This window comes from Mytilus edulis, chromosome 2 (genome assembly GCF_963676685.1).
Source record: "Mytilus edulis chromosome 2, xbMytEdul2.2, whole genome shotgun sequence".
In the NCBI taxonomy this organism is placed as follows: Eukaryota; Metazoa; Mollusca; class Bivalvia; order Mytilida; family Mytilidae; genus Mytilus; species Mytilus edulis.
In genome coordinates, this window is record NC_092345.1 from 86,743,339 (window position 1) to 86,762,863 (window position 19,525).

General features: G+C 33.1%; 1 long non-coding RNA gene across 1 annotated transcript; it reads right to left on the minus strand.

The window, feature by feature from the left end:
- Positions 1 to 4,768: 4,768 nt before the first annotated feature.
- Positions 4,769 to 19,263, minus strand: LOC139513252 (uncharacterized). Its single transcript, XR_011662414.1, has 2 exons — positions 19,173 to 19,263; positions 4,769 to 6,398 (listed from the first exon to the last, which is right to left on the minus strand). It is a non-coding gene; the product is annotated as an uncharacterized lncRNA (long non-coding RNA).
- Positions 19,264 to 19,525: the final 262 nt, after the last annotated feature.

The window sequence follows — 19,525 nt, forward strand, 5'->3', positions numbered from 1 at the left end:
TTAAATGTTACAAATTGTTTTAAAATGGATTTTTACGCACTTTTACGTTTCACTAAATGGGATACATTTTTGTGTCAATGACGAACCATACACTAAAAAATAAAGATGATAGATGATACACCAAATATTGTGTTTCACAAATATCGTTGAAATCAATAAACTGAAGCATCCCGTGTCTAAAGATAAATTACTTTGACACTAGAAACCCTAACAGTGCAAATATTAATACACTAGAAATAAGGTGTTATTCCTTATAAATTCAAGTACACATTAGTACAACAGTCATATTCTTATATAACTTACAAAATAAGATGAATGATGCGTTTCCTTATGTAAATAATACTGGATTAAACCTTGTTTTATAGCTAGCTTAATCTCATACTTGAATGACAGTTGCTTAACATTAATATTGACAACAATGCATGATCATAACAAACAGACATAAAAGGTAAAAATGTTAAAATTAGGGGGTCAACATTCAGGATTGTGTTATAATATTTTAATCCCTGTAAAAACAAACAAATGTGTGAATTAAGAAAATATGGCATATGAACAAAACACATAAGTAAATACGAAAGAAGAGCTATCAAAAATGACCATAACAAATTAACCCAATGGCGGCCTGTAGAAGTAATGAACCACGCCACCAAGATAATATCAAAAATAGACTAAACAGCAAAGGGTACCAATTTAAAAAGACAAATAAAAGAACACTGTGACACCTAATCCAGAAGATAAACAACGTCTAAAATCTATACTTCAAGCCCATCATGCATCAATTGATAAGTGATACGGAATACTTATCAACAAGGTCTTGGTATTTTCCGACGAACTTTTTTACAAAGGACGAGACGTTCTTTGACACAACCTTGGTTCAACAACATTTTGCTCAGACACTGGTGACGTTTTATAAAGTTTGAGTATCAGCAGTAACCACCTTAGAAAGAATAACTGTTAAAGTGTCTTTAATTGTTAAAAAATATATACAAGTATCAATACACTAATGTTGAAGATTGTTTCGCTATTCCAAGAATTGACTGTCCCTCTGGTATCTTTCGTCCCTCTTTTCCAAACATGAATACTCATTGACTAATTTTGTGTCTGATAGAGGAAGCTATCAAACAAGAATTAACTGATAAACAGACATATTTCATGTATCATGACGGTTGACCGTTACAGAAACGTTACAGATAATATACTAGTCAACAAAAGAAACGATACCCAACTTTGGAATAAAATTGATCAAAAAGTGTTTAATAGTAAACAAAATGAGATGCACTATTTTGAAAACTTTTGCCATGTATATGCATAGTATTATGAAAATCAAAACATGTCGGAAAGAAACCAAACTCCGCGTAAATGATCACAGGATTCAAATTATTTTTTTCGGAAATTTGGATTAAAATCTCAACACAATTTTCAAAGTACTAAAAAAAAAATTCAAATTTGTTTAACAATATGCAATATGCTTATCAAGTTATGCTCATGTTGTAAATTACGAGTTGAAATATTGTTTTTTTTATTATTATTTTTTTAAAAGAGTGTTTTTGAAATCTCAAAAAATTAAAAAATTAAAAATGTGTTCACTTCTCAAATCAATGCTTCCATTAAAACGTTTAATCCCACTGCAGATGTTTGCACCTGTCCTAAGTCAGGAATCTGATGTACAGTTGTTGTCGTTTGTTTATGTGATTTATACGTGTTTTTCTTTTCTCGTTTTTTTTATTTTATATAGATTAGACCGTTGGTTTTCCCGTTTAAATGGTTTTACACTAGTAATTTTGGGACCCTTTATAGCTTGTTGTTCGGTGTGAGACAAGGCTCCGTGTTGATGGCCGTACATTGACCTATAATGGTTTACTTTTTTTTAAAATTGTTATTTGGATGGAAAGTTGTCTCATTGGCACTCACACCACATCTTCCTATATCTATTTAGATATGAAAACACGACACTGTAAATTAGGAACCTTTTGAGATTAGTTTTAAGTTTGATACCGTGTATTTGAATTTTACTTTACATATACTGTATATGGTAATGCCCGCGTCACACTGTCCCGATTTTTACACCGATGGCAACACGATTATGGAAATTTTCAAAATCGGGACTGATCGTATCCAGATCGGGCTATTCGTAGTGCCATCTTTAACCATCGTAGAACCATCGGCCACTTTTTCTAGCTTTCGGGGAGAACTTCGGGAAGAGTTCTAAATTTTTTAACATGTTAAAAAATCCCCGAAGGTGCGTCCGATGTTGAGGGTTCGTATTGAGTTCGTATCACCATCCTCACCATCGTAATGTCACCGGGAATGCATCTTTGAACATCGTATTGCATTCGTGTTTCCATCGTTTCCATCGGGCAGTTTTGACATTACGATGTCTACACGAATGAATCACGAAGCTACCCGAAGGTCTTACGATGACAACACGACTTCGTAAAGACCTCGTAATCCCGTCGTGTTGCCATCGAATAAAAGTACGAAGGCGACAAGATGGAACTACGACGGCAATAAATCCAGCTAAATGTAATAAAATTGAGAATGGAAATGGGGAATGTGTCAAAGAGACAACAACCCGACCAAATAAAAACCAACAGCAGAGGGTCACCAACAGGTCTTCAATGTAGCGAGAAATTCCCGCACCCGGAGGCGTCCTTCAGCTGGCCCCTAAACAAATATATACTAGTCCAGTGATAATTAACGCCATACTAATTTCCAAATTGTACACAAGAAACTAAAATTAAAATAATACAAGACTAACAAAGGCCAGAGGCTCCTGACTTGGGACAGGCGCAAAAATGCGGCGGGGTTAAACATGTTTGTGAGATCTCAACCCTCCCCCTATACCTCTAACCAATGTAGAAAAGTAAACGCATAACAATACGCACATTAAAATTCAGTTCAAGAGAAGTCCGAGTCTGATGTCAGAAGATGTAACCAAAGAAAATAAACAAAATGACAATAATACATAAATAACAACAGACTACTAGCAGTTAACTGACATGCCAGCTCCAGACTTCAATTAAACTGACTGAAAGATTATGATTTCATCATATGAACATCAGGCACAATCCTTCCCGTTAGGGGTTTAGTATCATACCATCATAACATATATGAGAAGAACATAACCCGTGTCATGCCAATAACTGTTTTTAGAATAAATGTGTTTAGTTCCGATGCAAAGACCTTATCAGTGACTCAGTATTAACGCCAAAATATGCAAACAAGTTAATTTTCGCGCTAAAATAAAGTGCCGTGCGCGATATGCACTGGTCAGTCTAATACGACAGTTAAGAAAGACGTTCACAAAACATGGAGCTCTTATCATATGATTCTTTGAGAACAAGAAAGGCGACAGCGTTGTTTCTATTAATTCATATGGAACAAGAAGAGCAGCTATTACAGGCTCAGGATTTACTTTTACAAGTAAAATATTATTTTTTGTCAATTTTTCATATCAAGTAACATAATGAAAATCATAAACGCGCCTCGTACACCAACACTGCAAGTACACGTATAACGGGAAACCAACTTTTTCTTCATTATTCTGATTTTTTATGTATCGTCTGAGTTGTTGTCACACGAATGTTTACTCCAAAACCATTTTGTTTTCTATATGTCATATTTTGCCGTATTTGTTGCTTTCCCCACATCCTTCCTTTTGTCTATATTATTATGATAGAGCTCTTTTTGAATAAAAGGGACCAACGAACCCATTACCTTACCTTTAAGATAGATCAGTAAACATGGGCATAATTATGGGTGATTATTCAGACTAGTGCACACATTTTACAGTTCAAACAAGGCAATGCCGAGCGTGGCATCCCCTCGTATGTAACATATTGGGGACACATATGGACAAATGCATCGTAAGCTGTACACGACGTCTTTTAGACATCGTATGGCTATCGCGCCATCATCGTAATCCATCGTGTAGCCTTCGTAATCCATCGTGTAACCTTCGTGATCCATCGTGTAGGCTTCGGCTGAGATATGAAGCTTAAATACCCTTCTTCGGTTAACCTTCGTATGTCCATCTTTTGCTATCGTATATAATTTCGGCACCATCGTACAGACTTCGTTATTCATCGTACTTGCATCGGTCACTTTTTGGTATTTTAACGAGATCGGGACCAACTTCGTACGAACTTACAATTTTCGCATTCGGGTGTCCATCGTATATAAAAATCGGGACAGTGTGACACGGGCATAAATGAAAGGATAATGTATACATTTTACCGATTTCTTATGGGGCAGTATTTCGATTTACAAATAAACGAAGAAATTGTATGCTTTAAAAAAAATCTAAGTGATGAAGTTATCATCAGTTGGTTGATCGTTATGGAATATCAGTGTCACAGATAATAACGAATATGTTCCTAATGTCGTAACTACAATCACATACCATTTTCCCAATTGTGACCTACCGAATTAAACTTATTACCGGGTTCGTAATAACATGAACAACAAGACGGCATACACATGAAGCAGAATGTACTTACCCTTCCTTTGTACCTGAGATCATACCCAGTTTTTGTGGTGTTGCTCCGTCTTTAGTGTTCTATATTGTTTGTCTAGTGGTCTTATTTTTTAATAGACATGGTGTTGTCTGTTTAATTTCGACACATGAGTTTTAATGTCCCTATGGTATCTTTAGTCCCTCTTTTTTTTTGTCTTCGTAAAGAGAGACTATGTTTTTTAACCAAGTAATCTATGTATTTGTAAATCTTGAATGTGTACTCTTTCATATTACAAGTAAAACAGAACGAAAGAAAGTGAAACATTTTAATTGCCAACTTATATATACACATGAAAAAAAGTATTGCAACACCTTGCTTTTTAAAAAAAATCAGCCTCTTATTTTGGATAGGCTGTGATAAAATATTTGTAAAATAATATTGAAACATACTTAATGATAACATTGGCATTAAAACGAATAAAAAAATGTATGAAAAAAAATGATTTATCTAACCAGAATTTTGATAACAAAATGAAGAATTTGTTGGTACAAAAAAAAATGCATTTTACAACTTTTACTGTGGTCGATCTTTACAATGTCAGTCATTCCAAAATTAATCTTAAGATGATTGTTGACATCATGGTTGATCGTTATACGCCAAAGAATAAGTACTTCGTGCAGCCTCCATTCAAACGGCTAACCGCCTCTTAACGTCTTCTGATTTCTGCCACCTGTCGGCTAATTTGTTGCTGAGGCAACCGCAACCATTCCAGATGTTTATTTCATGACGTGTTTGAACTGGGAATGTCCTTTCGCGCTCTTTACGCCAAATAGTGTCCCATATATGCTCGATATGGTTTAAATCCGGGCTACAATCGGGCCAAGGAAGATAAACCAAAATCCATTGGAACAATGGATCTTCACCAAGATGCTAATTTCCAACTTTGTCGAGCTCTGTACTACATTGGATACGAGCCACTGTATGTCTGTTCGTAGGCAAAGGTCTCCGAAATGGTCTTATGGCACGATGACCAGAAGCGATCTCGAACTGTTTTTGTTTAAAGTCTCCTGTATGGCAACCGCTCTCTTTTTGGAATTGTATTGTTTGTAATGGGTTTCCTTCTGACCAACCTTCAGTATGCTTGATTTTCCCTAGCAGATGTTATGGGGGTTCTTCTTGATCTCGGAAGGTCTTTAACGTCGTTTGTTGCCTGATTTTTATTCTCAAAACGACTTATAGTGGAATGGTGATGACCAACGATAGGTGCAAGTGTCACAGCGACATACCTGCTTCTCTCATGCTAATAATCTGCAATCTTGCCATCTTTAAGAGTTGTGGAGGACCCATAACAAGGTGTCAATCATATAACTTTATAAACTTGGTTATCTATATTGTTGAAAACAATGACGATAAAAACATCTGTTTTATTGTTTAAGGGTATAGTAGCTGCATGTGCAGATACGAACTTATCGAGTTGATATTTATTGGTTAAACTCAGGTGAGATTTAAAAAAATGTTTAACTAGTTCTATTTCAACAAATTATATCCCAAAAAAAACTAAAGTTTTTTTAATTTGAAATTCAATTCCGTGTTGCAATACTTTTTTCCATGTGTATAGTTATAGAGGCTAACTGTTATGTGATATAAACGCTATAAAATCACTGATCAGTTGGAAGACAAAAAGGACAACAGTGTTTGTCCAGATATGTCAGGTGGAGGCCGTAATCACAACTCCATGAATGACAGTCTACAGTATTACAACCGGCTTCTTTGGTATGTTCATAGCAACAACAAAAACGGCATGGGTTCAGCCAAACTGTATCGCCATAATGACCTCTTTGTTCTCAAATGTAGTTTTACATGTACCTCCGTCTGAACTTACAAGATTAAAATAAGTTGAGATAACAACAAGATCAAACATAATATTCATCAAAGCCATTTCTGTAAAATAAAAACATACCTTCATAGTCTTTCCTTAAAAATAAATATATAAAAACCTTAAAGCCAATCATTAAGTAACCAACACAAAATGATCTGAAAAAATTAAGGATGATATCCTACTGGTCTAAATTAATCATGGGAAAGCAGTCAAAGTATTCATGAATTATTTATAAGCTACTGTACCACTTGTATTGTACTAAACAAATAGATTTTAAATGGTTAATACGTGTTAAAAATATATTCGATGAATGTGGATTTTCTTATATCTGGAACACACAGCTCTTTTTAAATGATGTATGGTTGAAATATAATATCAAAGTAAGATTGTGTGATCAATTCAAACAAACATGGAACGAGACTATTCAAAACTGTTCCAAAGCCTTGAATTCTCGTATTTTTAAGAATTTATTGTGTTTTGAAGAATATTTTAATATTTTAGACGAAAAAGATTTTTTGACATTATGTAAATTTAGAATATGTAGCCATAAACTTCCAGTCGAACTTGGAAGATGGTACAATATAGAAAGGGAAAAACGAAAGTGTAATTTATGTAAGCTAGATATTGGAGATGAATTTCATTACATTATTAATTGTTCACATTTTACAGAAGAGAGAAATAAATTTATAAATCGAAATTTTAGTATAAGGCCAAATATTATAGTATTTATTGAAATTATGTCGTCTACAAGTAGGACAGATCTCATTAATTTATGTAAGTTTATACGAATTATAAACAAGCGAGTGTGTCCTCCTGAATAAGTTCTTTTTGTCTTTGTTGTAGTTGTTGTATATATTGTATATTTATGTTTATGTAGTTAATATATTGTATTATACATGCATGTCTTCTCTGTACCTATGTATGAGAATATATATATATACAACTCGTCTAAACATCAACCCAACAATGTTAGATCTGTAAATTTGCTTTCGCAAATTTTTGGTTCTTCCCTCGCCGGTATTCGAACCCATGCTACTGTGATATCGTGACACCAAATCGCCTGCACTGCAGCCGTCCCGCTAGACAACACGACCACCTGGGCTCTTAAAAAAAGAGCTTTCGCTGGCCGTGTGTTACCTTTCCACGTCAGTTTTAATCTAGCGGCGTACTGCAGTACATGATATATAAGGCATGAAGATGTTATTGTTACAGATCAGCTAAATTATCTATAGTAAAGGATCCTACAAATTAATGTAAGATACAGTCACAGAAAATAATTATATTTATAAGTACGTCTGAGTCAGTGACAACCCTACAACAGATGTATCCATCGGATCGCCATCAATGATGGTGATACATGGCTGTGTACATAATGTATATACAACTCGTCTAAACATCAACCCAACAATGTTAGATCTGTAAATTTGCTTTCGCAAATTTTTGGTTCTTCCCTCGCCGGGATTCGAACCCATGCTACTGTGATATCGTGACACCAAATCGCCTGCACTGCAGCCGTCCCGCTAGACAACACGACCACCTGGGCTCTTAAAAAAAGAGCTTTCGCTGGCCGTGTGTTACCTTTCCACGTTAGTTTTAATCTAGCGGCGTACTGCAGTACATGATATATAAGGCATGAAGATGTTATTGTTACAGATCAGCTAAATTATCTATAGTAAAGGATCCTACAAATTAATGTAAGATACAGTCACAGAAAATAATTATATTTATAAGTACGTCTGAGTCAGTGACAACCCTACAACAGATGTATCCATCGGATCGCCATCAATGATGGTGATACATGGCTGTGTACATAATGTATATACAACTCGTATTGTTACGATTTAGTGATCGTATTATTAAATTAATGGATCTCGTGTTATCCATAGTTGACAGTAGTAATTTTATGAATCAGCTGTTTTTGTTTACGTTTTCGCTACGCTATTTTTTACGATGGAATGTCACCTCGTACAGAATATTCACGGTTGGTTGGCATGTATTTCAATGATACATGATGCGATAATGTGTTTACCTTATTTGCTTATTTATTTTCTTAATGTAATAACTTGTGTTTTAGCCGTAATCGTCTAAATACCAGCAGTGCCATAATTTATTTACAAGAGAAGCCATATTTATTTGTGTATTGGCGGTCTGCAACACGAGATTGCCTGTGAACATAACAAACGTTTTGATTGGTCGATCCATTGACCGGAAAATTATAAATAGAAGGTTGACGAAACGAACTTTAGATTTAATCTCACCGCCTGCAAGAGCAGTCGGAATTTATGCTGTCTTGATGTCCTTATAATTTAGTGTGAAGGTTTTGAATGTTTTAAGAAAACTAAACCTTCTTACACATGGCAATTGTTTGTTTTGAAGAAGAAGAAGACGACCTTCGACCTACGGGAAAGTCCCGTCAGCTGTCGTTCCACTTAGTCAACTTTCTATAAATACGATGAGAGAGGTTTTCTGGAAATCTACTTTCACTTTAGCAGAGAGAAACCTTTATGAGATGATTACGGCAAATTGTTTATAAATATAAATGAATGTTTTTATGATCAATTGTAAATATTTGATTATATATAGATATTATATAAAATACCTATGAAATGTTACCTGACTTAGTTATTATTTCAACCATATACCAACTCAAAGGATCCATGCAAATTATGTACGATCGAGCCTCCTTATTCAATTTAACTTACCACTCGGTTTAAGGGGCGAAATCGTTACACTGGTGGCTGCGGTGGGATCATATTAACTTTGAATTTGGTGGTTGAAATAAATAATTTATAAATTATACTAAAGAAGCTTTAGTATATTTACCTGATTTCACTAAATTTTTTTAGTAAGAATTATTAAAATTTTAGTACAATATGGATGATTCTAGAGAAGTAATTATAGATGTAAATCATTCTTTCCAAGAGGAAAATGATGGGGAAATTACCATTCCTTTAAATGAACAGAAGGTTGATAGTGTTGACTATGCAGAGCAGACAATAAGCCATGACAAAGAGCAAAACTTATTTATGAATGAATTAAGAAACATTAAAAGTTTATTTCATAACCAATTTGGGGAGATAACCCATGAGTTTTCTAATTGTCAAAAAGAAGTTATCATTGCTGTAAATCAGATAAAAAGAGATTTTCAAGAGGAAATTTCTTGTATTAAAGACCGCATAAGCAAAATTGAAGATACTGTATATGAAAACAAGAGAAATATTTCTACCAATTATAAAATGATTGAACAAAATAAAGATTTAGTAAATTACAATAATCACATGAGTGACATTGTAAACACTGAAAACAAATCTAAAGGTGATGGGCAAGCAGTTCCTGATGAAGCTAATCAGACAAGTCAAAATACAAAAAAACAACAACAAAACACAGATGATATTTATTCATTTAATAAAGATAAAATGTATAATATAAATCAAAACTATGCTGTACTGGATAGACCCAAGGTTCCAAGATTGACCAATTCCCATATTTTATTTAATTTAATAAACATTTTTGAGAATATATAATCCTAAATATAAATATAAATATATATAATATATATTTATATATACATTTTAAGCCATCATATTGTCACATTCCTCCCTTTCTTAAGAAATATAATTTTATATTTTAGTTAAAATCGGTGACAATATGAATGCTCGCAATTTCCCTAAAAACAACAAAAAGTATTCATAAACAAAATCATTTCAAAAGTTCAACAACATCTAAATGTTCAGCAATGTATAGTTCATACAATTCTTGTGTGAATAACTAAGTTCGTAACATCAAATATCGGAACTTCTTATTTCCAGAAAAAGGCGCAACCATTAACTGCGGACCGTCTTCATAACCCCGACTCCAGTGAACTGCTCCTCTGATCGTCGTTGTCAACTCCAACAATCCCTTTGTTTATCTGCAACGCCAATTCCCATCATTTAGAAGTACTGCAATTACTCCGACCTGCATGTGATCCACCATCCATCGTTGAAAATCCAACTTGCATGTGATCCACCATTCATCGTCGAAGATCCAACTTGCATGTGATCCACCATCCATCGGCGAAAATCCAACCTGCATGTGATCCACCATCCATCGGCGAAAATCCAACCTGCATATGATCCACCATCCATCGGCGAAAATCCAACCTGCATATGATCCACCATCTGTCGTTGATTTACTCCTAACTGACCTAGCTTACCTACTCTGTTAATTCAGAGTCCCTGACTAGGTTGCTCAGTTATCACCGGCTGAAACATTACAGGCAAATCTACCTGTGATGCTGTAGAACAATTCCCTCTACCAATATAAGTTATGTGATCGTATAGTTTTATGTACATCTAATCGTCTGCGTTGTGTCCAAAATCAAAGCCAATATCCAATACTGGATAATGGTTTTTAGTGGCTGGTTCTTGTAATGGTGCAGAAGCTATTTTAACATCTCTGGAGGCAGTACCATCGCCCTCAACATTAGTTGACACCATTTGATCGCCACCAAGGTATCGTGTGACTATTTGAACCTCTCTATTACTAAATTCTCTTGGCTAATCATCTATTATTAAACTTAAGAATATATTAATAACAAAATACCTATAAATATAGCAACAAAATGAATTAATGCATTTACTAAATTCGACAGTTCAAAGTCATACTCAATTCTAACGTATTAAATTTAAAAAAATAAATTATCGATATGTTATCTATTTAGAACAAAAAAATTAAACCCAAATAAAAAAATAAACTGATATAATAAACTTGTCTCTAGTATTAGGATTGAAAAATTATTTAATTAAGGTTTGACATTCAACCAACACTTTCCTTCCTTTTTCATAAACAAAGCTGTGATTCAGAGATTACTGATATTTATAGGATTTCTAAACAATCAACAATTTTTCAGCGGTCCATCTGAAGCGAGAATTAAAATGATTAATCAAAACAAAATTATTTTATATACACATATATTAATTTAAAAACAATCATCACGAAGCCTACTTTAACGACATGTTAGTCGTTCATTTTATTAAGATAACAAGAAATGATTGAGAAAAAGTTTAACATTAATTGATCTTTCTTTCAGACTTATGAATTTTCGTTTATATTTCTTTCGGTATTTTGATTTCGTCAACAGGCATGTCTTGGCTACTTTCTAAATTATATCTATTAGAACTATTATCATTTGTCATATCACTTTAACCGGAAGTTATAGATGACCTTATGACCCTTTATCTCGTTTTTTTCTTGGTTTGCTAATTTGCTTTTAATTCAATCAGCATCACATTAAAATATTTGCGGAAGATGTATCGCGTCATTGTTTACAACGATTAATCATATGATACTTATTTCCATATTTTAAATCCTAAATTGTTTTCTTATGAAAACATTTTCATTTTTAACCCTTAGTATAGATTTATGTACTCTATAAATGATCCTATATTTCAATCAATATTTTATATCAATTTTTATCATTCATGTGCTATTTTCTGAAGATATGTCTGCCATTCTTTAAAAATACCACAATAACTGTGCGAAAATAAAGGTTTGGATTCTAAATACCATAGAATATTTTGTTTCTCTAAACAAATGTGCTTACACACGTACCAAACTGCGTCAACCATATTTAAACAACCATATGATTATAACATCGCAGAAATACCCTTAAATCCGTCGCCAAAAGTGTTCTTATGAAACTTTCTTATACCAATGTATATAGGCGCGTATATTCTAGAATTACAGATTGTCTCTTCAGAAAACAGCTCAAAATATGAATAAAAAATTCAATTATTATATTCAAAATCAAGATATATTAAATGTTTTAATATTATCATTATTCATGCAGTTAAATACTTTAAAATATAACCAACATCTTTAAAATATTTTACCTATTGTTATTTAATTCTTAAATATTAATATTCAAGTGTTGTCTTTTTTCATTTAAATATCTATTCTGTCTTTTAAAAAACAGCATATAAAAACTTCTCATTATATCATTACAATATGTACGCAAATCTTTTATATTGACTTATACTACCAAATACTAATAAAGTTGCCAGTCTTTTATATTGACTAAAACAATCAAATACCTATTATAAGTACCTTCACCCTTATGATAATAATTACATAAAAAAAATATCAATAAAAAAATTAAACCTTCACCATTGATTTATAAAAATTTAAATATCTACATTTTCGCTTAAAAAAATAATTATCTATTAAAACATTTTATTAATGAGTTAATCGCATCTTGATCATGAACAATTGTGCTCACATCTGATACACCTATTCCTAATTTGTCTGATTTTGAACTATCAAAGCTTTCAATCGAAATGATGCCATTTTTAAATTTCTTTTGAGTGAGACTTTGAACTTGTGTTTCTAAATTTTGAAAAACAGACCTTGCAGTAAATTCTTGTTTAGCCATTTTGAGAAATTAAATAAAGAGTATCAAATAAAAAGTCACTTTACCTTAATATCCTTTGGTCACGGTTAACCAAAAATAACCACATGTAACACAACACATGGTTATTTGGAATAGTAGTTTATTCAAGCCCGTCTGGACCAGTGTCCATAACGGACGGTCTCCTCATACAATAAAATCCACAAGTTTATATACAGAATATAAGGTGTCAAGGTTTCTATTAATTTGACCATTATAGTCTTAAATCAAAAGATACAGGGATGAATATCTATTAACCTGGAGATTGATGGTCAAAGAATGCACGTATGTCCATTGTTTTAACTAATTGCTACATGTCACTACTTGGTCTGAATGTAAACATGTTATATATATATATATATATATAACATAGAGGTCAATTGAACAACCTTTTACAAGGTCATGTTTTTCTTAATAGATATTCCCCTGAATTTTATTTAATTTAATAAACATTTTTGAGAATATATAATCCTAAATATAAATATAAATATATATAATATATATTTATATATACATTTTAAGCCATCATATTGTCACACATACCCATTTACCCAAGTCTAGTAATGTACCCATGAAGCCACAGTTGTATGAGGGAGATGAAGATTTAGATGAATATTTAGCTCAATTTGAAATTTTAGCTGAAATAAACGGTTGGAATTATGCAACCAAATCATTATATTTGGCTGGTAGTTTAAAAGGGGGAGCAAGAGCTCTTTTAAATGAACTAGATAAGGAATCTAGGAAAGATTATAATAGCTTAGTAAAAGTTTTGGACAATAGATATGGTTCAGCTGAGAAATCAGAACTTTTTAGGGCAAAACTTCAGACCCGTATGAGAGGTAAAGAAGAAAGTTTACCTGAGTTAGCTCAGTCAATTAAGAAATTGACTAGACAAGCTTATCCAAGTGCCCAATCCACAATAACTAGTGTATTAGCACTAGAACATTTTATAGATGCTTTACAAGATGCTGATTTAAGACTAAGAATTAGGGAATCTAACCCTAAATCCATACATGAAGCAGAAACACTAGCTGTTAGGCTAGAGACGTTAAAGTTAGCAGAGAGACAAAAAGGGAGGATGGTTAGACAGGCAGAGTCAGTTCAGACTAATGCTAAATTTAATACAGAGTTGAATGATGACAAGGGGGAAGATTTAAGATCCTTAAAAAATGAATTGAGTGATTTTAAAAGAGAAATGATCTCATTGTCCAGAAATATAAAGGGTATGTCCCAAAACCAAAATAGGAGCCAAGGGGGAGGTAACCAACAGAGGAACTATCAAAATGGTCAGAGAGGATATAATAACCAGAATAAGAATTTTGGTCAGGGGAATAGAAATTTTAACCAGAGAAATAATAATTTTGGTCAGAATCAGAATAATTATCAACAGGGAAACCAGTTGAGGTCGGACTCAGGGGTCGGAGCCAGGCCGGGACAGAATGGCCCAAGTCGATAAAGATTAATGAATCTTTGGCAAATAATGAGGGACTATTCATAAGAGCTAAAATTAATGATAAATGTTTAGCTTTTCTTGTGGATACTGGAGCAAATGTTACTATTTTAAGTAAGAAATTTATTGATGAAATAAATCCCTCATTACTTCCAAAAATGAATCCTGTAAATATTAATTTAATTACTGCTACTGGTGATAGTTCACCATTTATAGGACAAATTGATGTTGAGATTTGTCTTGGAGATCATATTTATCACCACAATGTTTTAGTGGCTGATATTTCCAATGAAGGTATCATTGGAATGGATTTTCTTGTGACTCATGACTGTGATGTCTTGTTAAGTCAAAATAAGTTGAAGATTAAAGGGGAGATAATTCAATGTTATCATTATGCAAGCAGTGCTAAATCTTGTTATAGAGTTGCTATACAAGAGACAGTAGATGTGCCTGCTAACTCAGAAATGATTGTTCCTGGGGAGGCAGATGGACCTATTTTTAGAAGTTTAGCTGGTTTGATAGAACCTAATGAGAAGTTTATGGAGAAGAATGGTTTATTGGTGGCAAGATCTATTGTACATCCAGAGATGTATAATATTCCTTTGAGGATAATAAATTTAAATAAAGAGCCCTGCACTTTATATAAGGGTACAATTATTGCAACCTGCAATAAAGTAGACGAAGAAGATATTCAAACTTCTGAGTTTGTTAATAGTGTGGCTGGTGGCCAAGCTATAGTAAATAAGGGGAGACAATTACCTAATTATTTACATGAAGTATTTGAGTCTAATCAAGCTAATCTTGATAAAGATCAAAAGGAGAAATTTAGAGACCTTTTAATAGAATATAGTGACATATTCTCAAAGTCCTCTGAGGACATTGGTTTAACTGATTTAGTTGAACATACCATAAATACTGGATATAACCCTCCAGTACGTCAGCGACCCAGACGAATACCCCTAGCTAGAATGAAGGATGCTGAAGCTGAGATTCAGAAAATGGTTAAGCAAGATATTATAGAACCTTCTACAAGTCCCTGGAACTCCAATATAGTTCTCGTGAAGAAGTCAGATGGTAGTTGGCGATTCTGTATTGATTTTCGAGCCGTAAATTTATTGGTTTTACGCCCATCCTACCCCTTGCCCCGAATAGATGACACTATAGACTCCTTGTCAGGCTCCAAGTTCTTCTCAACCGTCGATTTAAAGTCAGGATATTATCAGATTCTAGTAGCCAAGGAGGATAGACCAAAAACAGCCTTTTCCTTTCCAGGGGGTGGTCTCTGGCAGTTCAAGAGGATGCCAATGGGTCTATGTAATAGTGCCCCTGTATTTGAACAATTAATGGAAATAGTTTTATCAGGTTTGACCTGGAAAATTTGTTTAGTTTATTTAGATGATATAATTGTTTTCTCAAAATCATTTGAGGAACATATGAAGAACTTGAAAGAAGTTTTTCAAAGATTAAAAGCAGCTAATGTAAAGCTGAATCCAAAGAAATGAAACTTTCTTAAGAAAGAAGTTAAATTCTTAGGTCACATTGTTAGCGAAAGTGGAGTAGCTACTGACCCAAATAAAATTCAGTCAGTTAAGGACTGGCCAGTGCCCAAGAGTATAAAAGATGTGAGAAGTTTTCTAGGATTAACATCCTATTATAGAAAATTTATTTTGAAATATGCTGATAAAGCTAAACCTTTGTATAAGGTTACTGAGAAAAACCAAAAGTTTGTCTGGACAGAAGAATGTCAACAATCTTTTGAGGAATTAAAGACTACTTTAATTAGTGCACCTATTTTAGCTTACCCTACCAGGGAGGATTTATTTATTTTGGATACCGACGCGAGTAATGTTGGTATGGGAGCAGTGCTATCCCAACTCCAGGATGGAGTAGAAAAAGTAATTTGTTACTTTAGTAAAACTTTCAGTAGATCTGAGAAAAAATATTGTGTTACCAGAAGAGAACTACTAGCTGTAGTAGCCTCTATTAAACATTTTCACCATTATTTATATGGTAAATACTTCAAGGTTAGAAGTGACCATGGTGCATTAAGTTGGTTGTTCAATTTTAAGAATCCAGAAGGTCAGTTAGCTCGTTGGTTCGAGGTCCTGGCATCATACGATTTTAAAATTGAGCACAGAGCTGGAAGGTCCCATAATAATGCAGACGCCCTAAGTAGACGTCCTTGCTATAATAAAGAGTGTCCTCACTGTGCTAGAGCAGAAATAAATTATGAATTGGTTCCAACTCATAAAAACGTTTTAACGGTTGAAAAATGTAATGATCATGTCACTATTCGTGAATCTTGCAGAAATGTTCAAGATTTTAGTGTCAAACAATCAATTACAACAACTAGTATTAGCGGTAAAAATGAAGATTGGCCAAACATGACAAGTGACGAGACGTGCCACAAAGTAAAAAGTCATGTAATTCATAATGAATTTAGAAGTAAGGGTCCAGATGAAAACCCTGATGTACTCCCTGTTCAGTCTAAAATAGTAAGAGTTTGTACCAGATCTAAGGATTATGGTTGCAGTCAAAATAAGAAGGACGACCCAGAGAAGGAGATAAATTTTGAAAATGTTTCAGAATCTCAATTATCTGATGATGTAATCAGTATAATTATCCAGCGGAAAATAGATGAAGTGAAACCCATATGGGCAGATGTATCCCATATGAGTCCTGAAGTTAAATTTTATTGGTCAAGATTAAATTCTTTAATTCTTGTCAATGGAATCTTATATAGAAAGTGGGAAAGCTATAATGGAAAACATTATGATCTACATATTGTTCTTCCAGCTAATTTTAAAAGGTTCGTGTTGAACCAAGTACATAACACAGTGACCGGTGGTCATCTTGGTGTTAGAAAGACTCTATCAAAAATTAAACAGAGATATTTTTGGTATAAAATGAGACAGGATGTTAAATTTTGGTGTACCAAATGTGATATTTGTGCTTATAAGAAAGCACCTTGTAAAAAACCTAAGGCCCCTATGAAGCAGTATCTTGTGGGTGCTCCTTGGGAAATATATATATATAAAAAACATTCCCAAAAAGAATTAGTAAATAATATTCGTATCAAATCCTTTCAAAAAATAAAAACAAAATGTACAGTAGTTCCTTAACAAAAAATCCAAAAGACCAAATAATCTTCTGAGCTTTTCCAAAAAATCAAAAGTAAGCAAATAATCTTCAAAATAATTCATTGAAAAACTAAAAAAAAAAAAAGATTTATAGCAATTCATAACAAGAGTGCACACGTTGAAGTGACTCTCCTGTCTTATTTATCGTTGAATATATGTTTAACGTTTGTAACATGAGACGTTTACTAAAAGAATCGCTTAACTTAACATTATCAATGTTTTGTGATAATGAGGTCATGTTCAAATGAACCAGGCCAGACAGACGTACACCTTACAACCATACAATACACCAATTATTATAGTTGAACTGTTGCTTAAAGTATCTAACAGACTGAAGAAAAAAATTAGGAAAACTTATCATTGACCAAGGTCAGATAATACCTGTCAAATAGACATGTGCAAAATGTAATTGTCCCGTACACCAAAAAGAAGCTGACCTTTTGCTATTAGTATTCGAAAACCAACCACAACACAAAAAAGAACATTGACCTAAGAACCATGCAAATGAGGTCAGGGACAGATGATAAGACCAACATGTACACCTTACGATAATTCCATACACCAAATATAGTTGACATATTTTGCTTATAGTACTACTTATAACAGACCAAACACAAAAAACATAACATTGACTAATGAACCATGAAATTGAGGTCAAGGTCAGATGAAACCTGCTAGACTGACATGTACCCTAACAATAATTCCATACTGCATATATAGTTGTCTTACTGCTCATAGTACTTGAGAAAAATACTGAACTCCGAGGAGAATTTAAAATGGAAGGTCCCTAATCAAATGGCAAAATCAAAAGCTCAAACACATCAAACGAATGGATAACAACTTCCATATTTCTGACTTGGTACAGGCATTTTTTATGTAGAAAATGTTGGATAAAACCTTGTTTTAAAGCTAGTCAAACCTCTCACTTCTATATAACTTTAACCTGGATCCGATTCACGAACATGTAGACGTCCCATATGCCAAATATATTTTATCCAACTACTCATAAAAAGTGAGATATTCGCATGAAAAAATGAACATTTTTTTAAACACTCGCTGACCCATGAAAATGAGGTCAAAGACAATGAATATATGACAGACCGAAACTTCGTAACATTATGAGGTATTGGTTTACAAGTATAAAGCATCCAGGTCTTTTTACTATCTGAATTATTAAGCTTTACACACATAGTTTAGCTGCTGCCACCGAATAATAACACTTATGTCTCGCACTACCGGCGAGACAAAAAAAAGAATTTTCAAAAAAAAAAAGCAAAATAATCTTCAGATCCATTCCAAAAAAAAAAAGCAACAATCTTCTTCAAAGAAATTCGCCCAAAATACAAAAAAAAATCTCTAAAATAATTTAAAAAAAAAACAACCAAAAACAAGCAAAATAGTCATCAGAGCAATTCATAATATTTTTTAAAAATTTTTCTTCTGAGCAATTTATAAAAAATCAAAAGCCGAATAATCTTCAGAGCTAACATTAAAAAAGGTCAAATTAGTCTCCAATTCTGAAAACATAACATCAACAATACTCTTCCTTGAAATACAAAATCAAAATAATCTTTAGAAAAAAATTAAAACACAAAACAATATAATCCTAAGAGGCATTCATTTAAAAAAGTATGAAATAATCATCTCAGCCAATTCTACAACACAAAAACAGAGTAATCGTCAGAGGAATAAAAAACAATATTAAATAATTCTTGAAAAAATTAAACGAACATATTGATCTTCAAATCATATTTCTTATTTATAATAGCAACTAAAAAGAAAAACAGTAAATAATTTGCATACAATATAGAAAACTTACCAGACAGAAATCATTGATTGTAAACACGTAACCGGCACAAATAGTATTATACAAATAGTATTATACAAAAGTGTTATAAGTTAAGTTTGCTTGAACCTCTTCCGTCCAACGGAAGTACTTGGTTTATCTGTCAGTGTACAGAATCATAAAAATTGTTGTATGTAACTTTTGTAGTAAAACAACCCACCTTAACCATTCAAAAAATAACAAAAAGAAAATTCCGACGCCCGTCACAGAATTGACACTGGCGATCCCTTGGCGCCTTTATGTAATAATATATTGGTAACATCATTCTAGTTGTGAATGAATTATTTAGATGCGTCATCAAGAAGGCAAAGAGAAATTAAATCTGA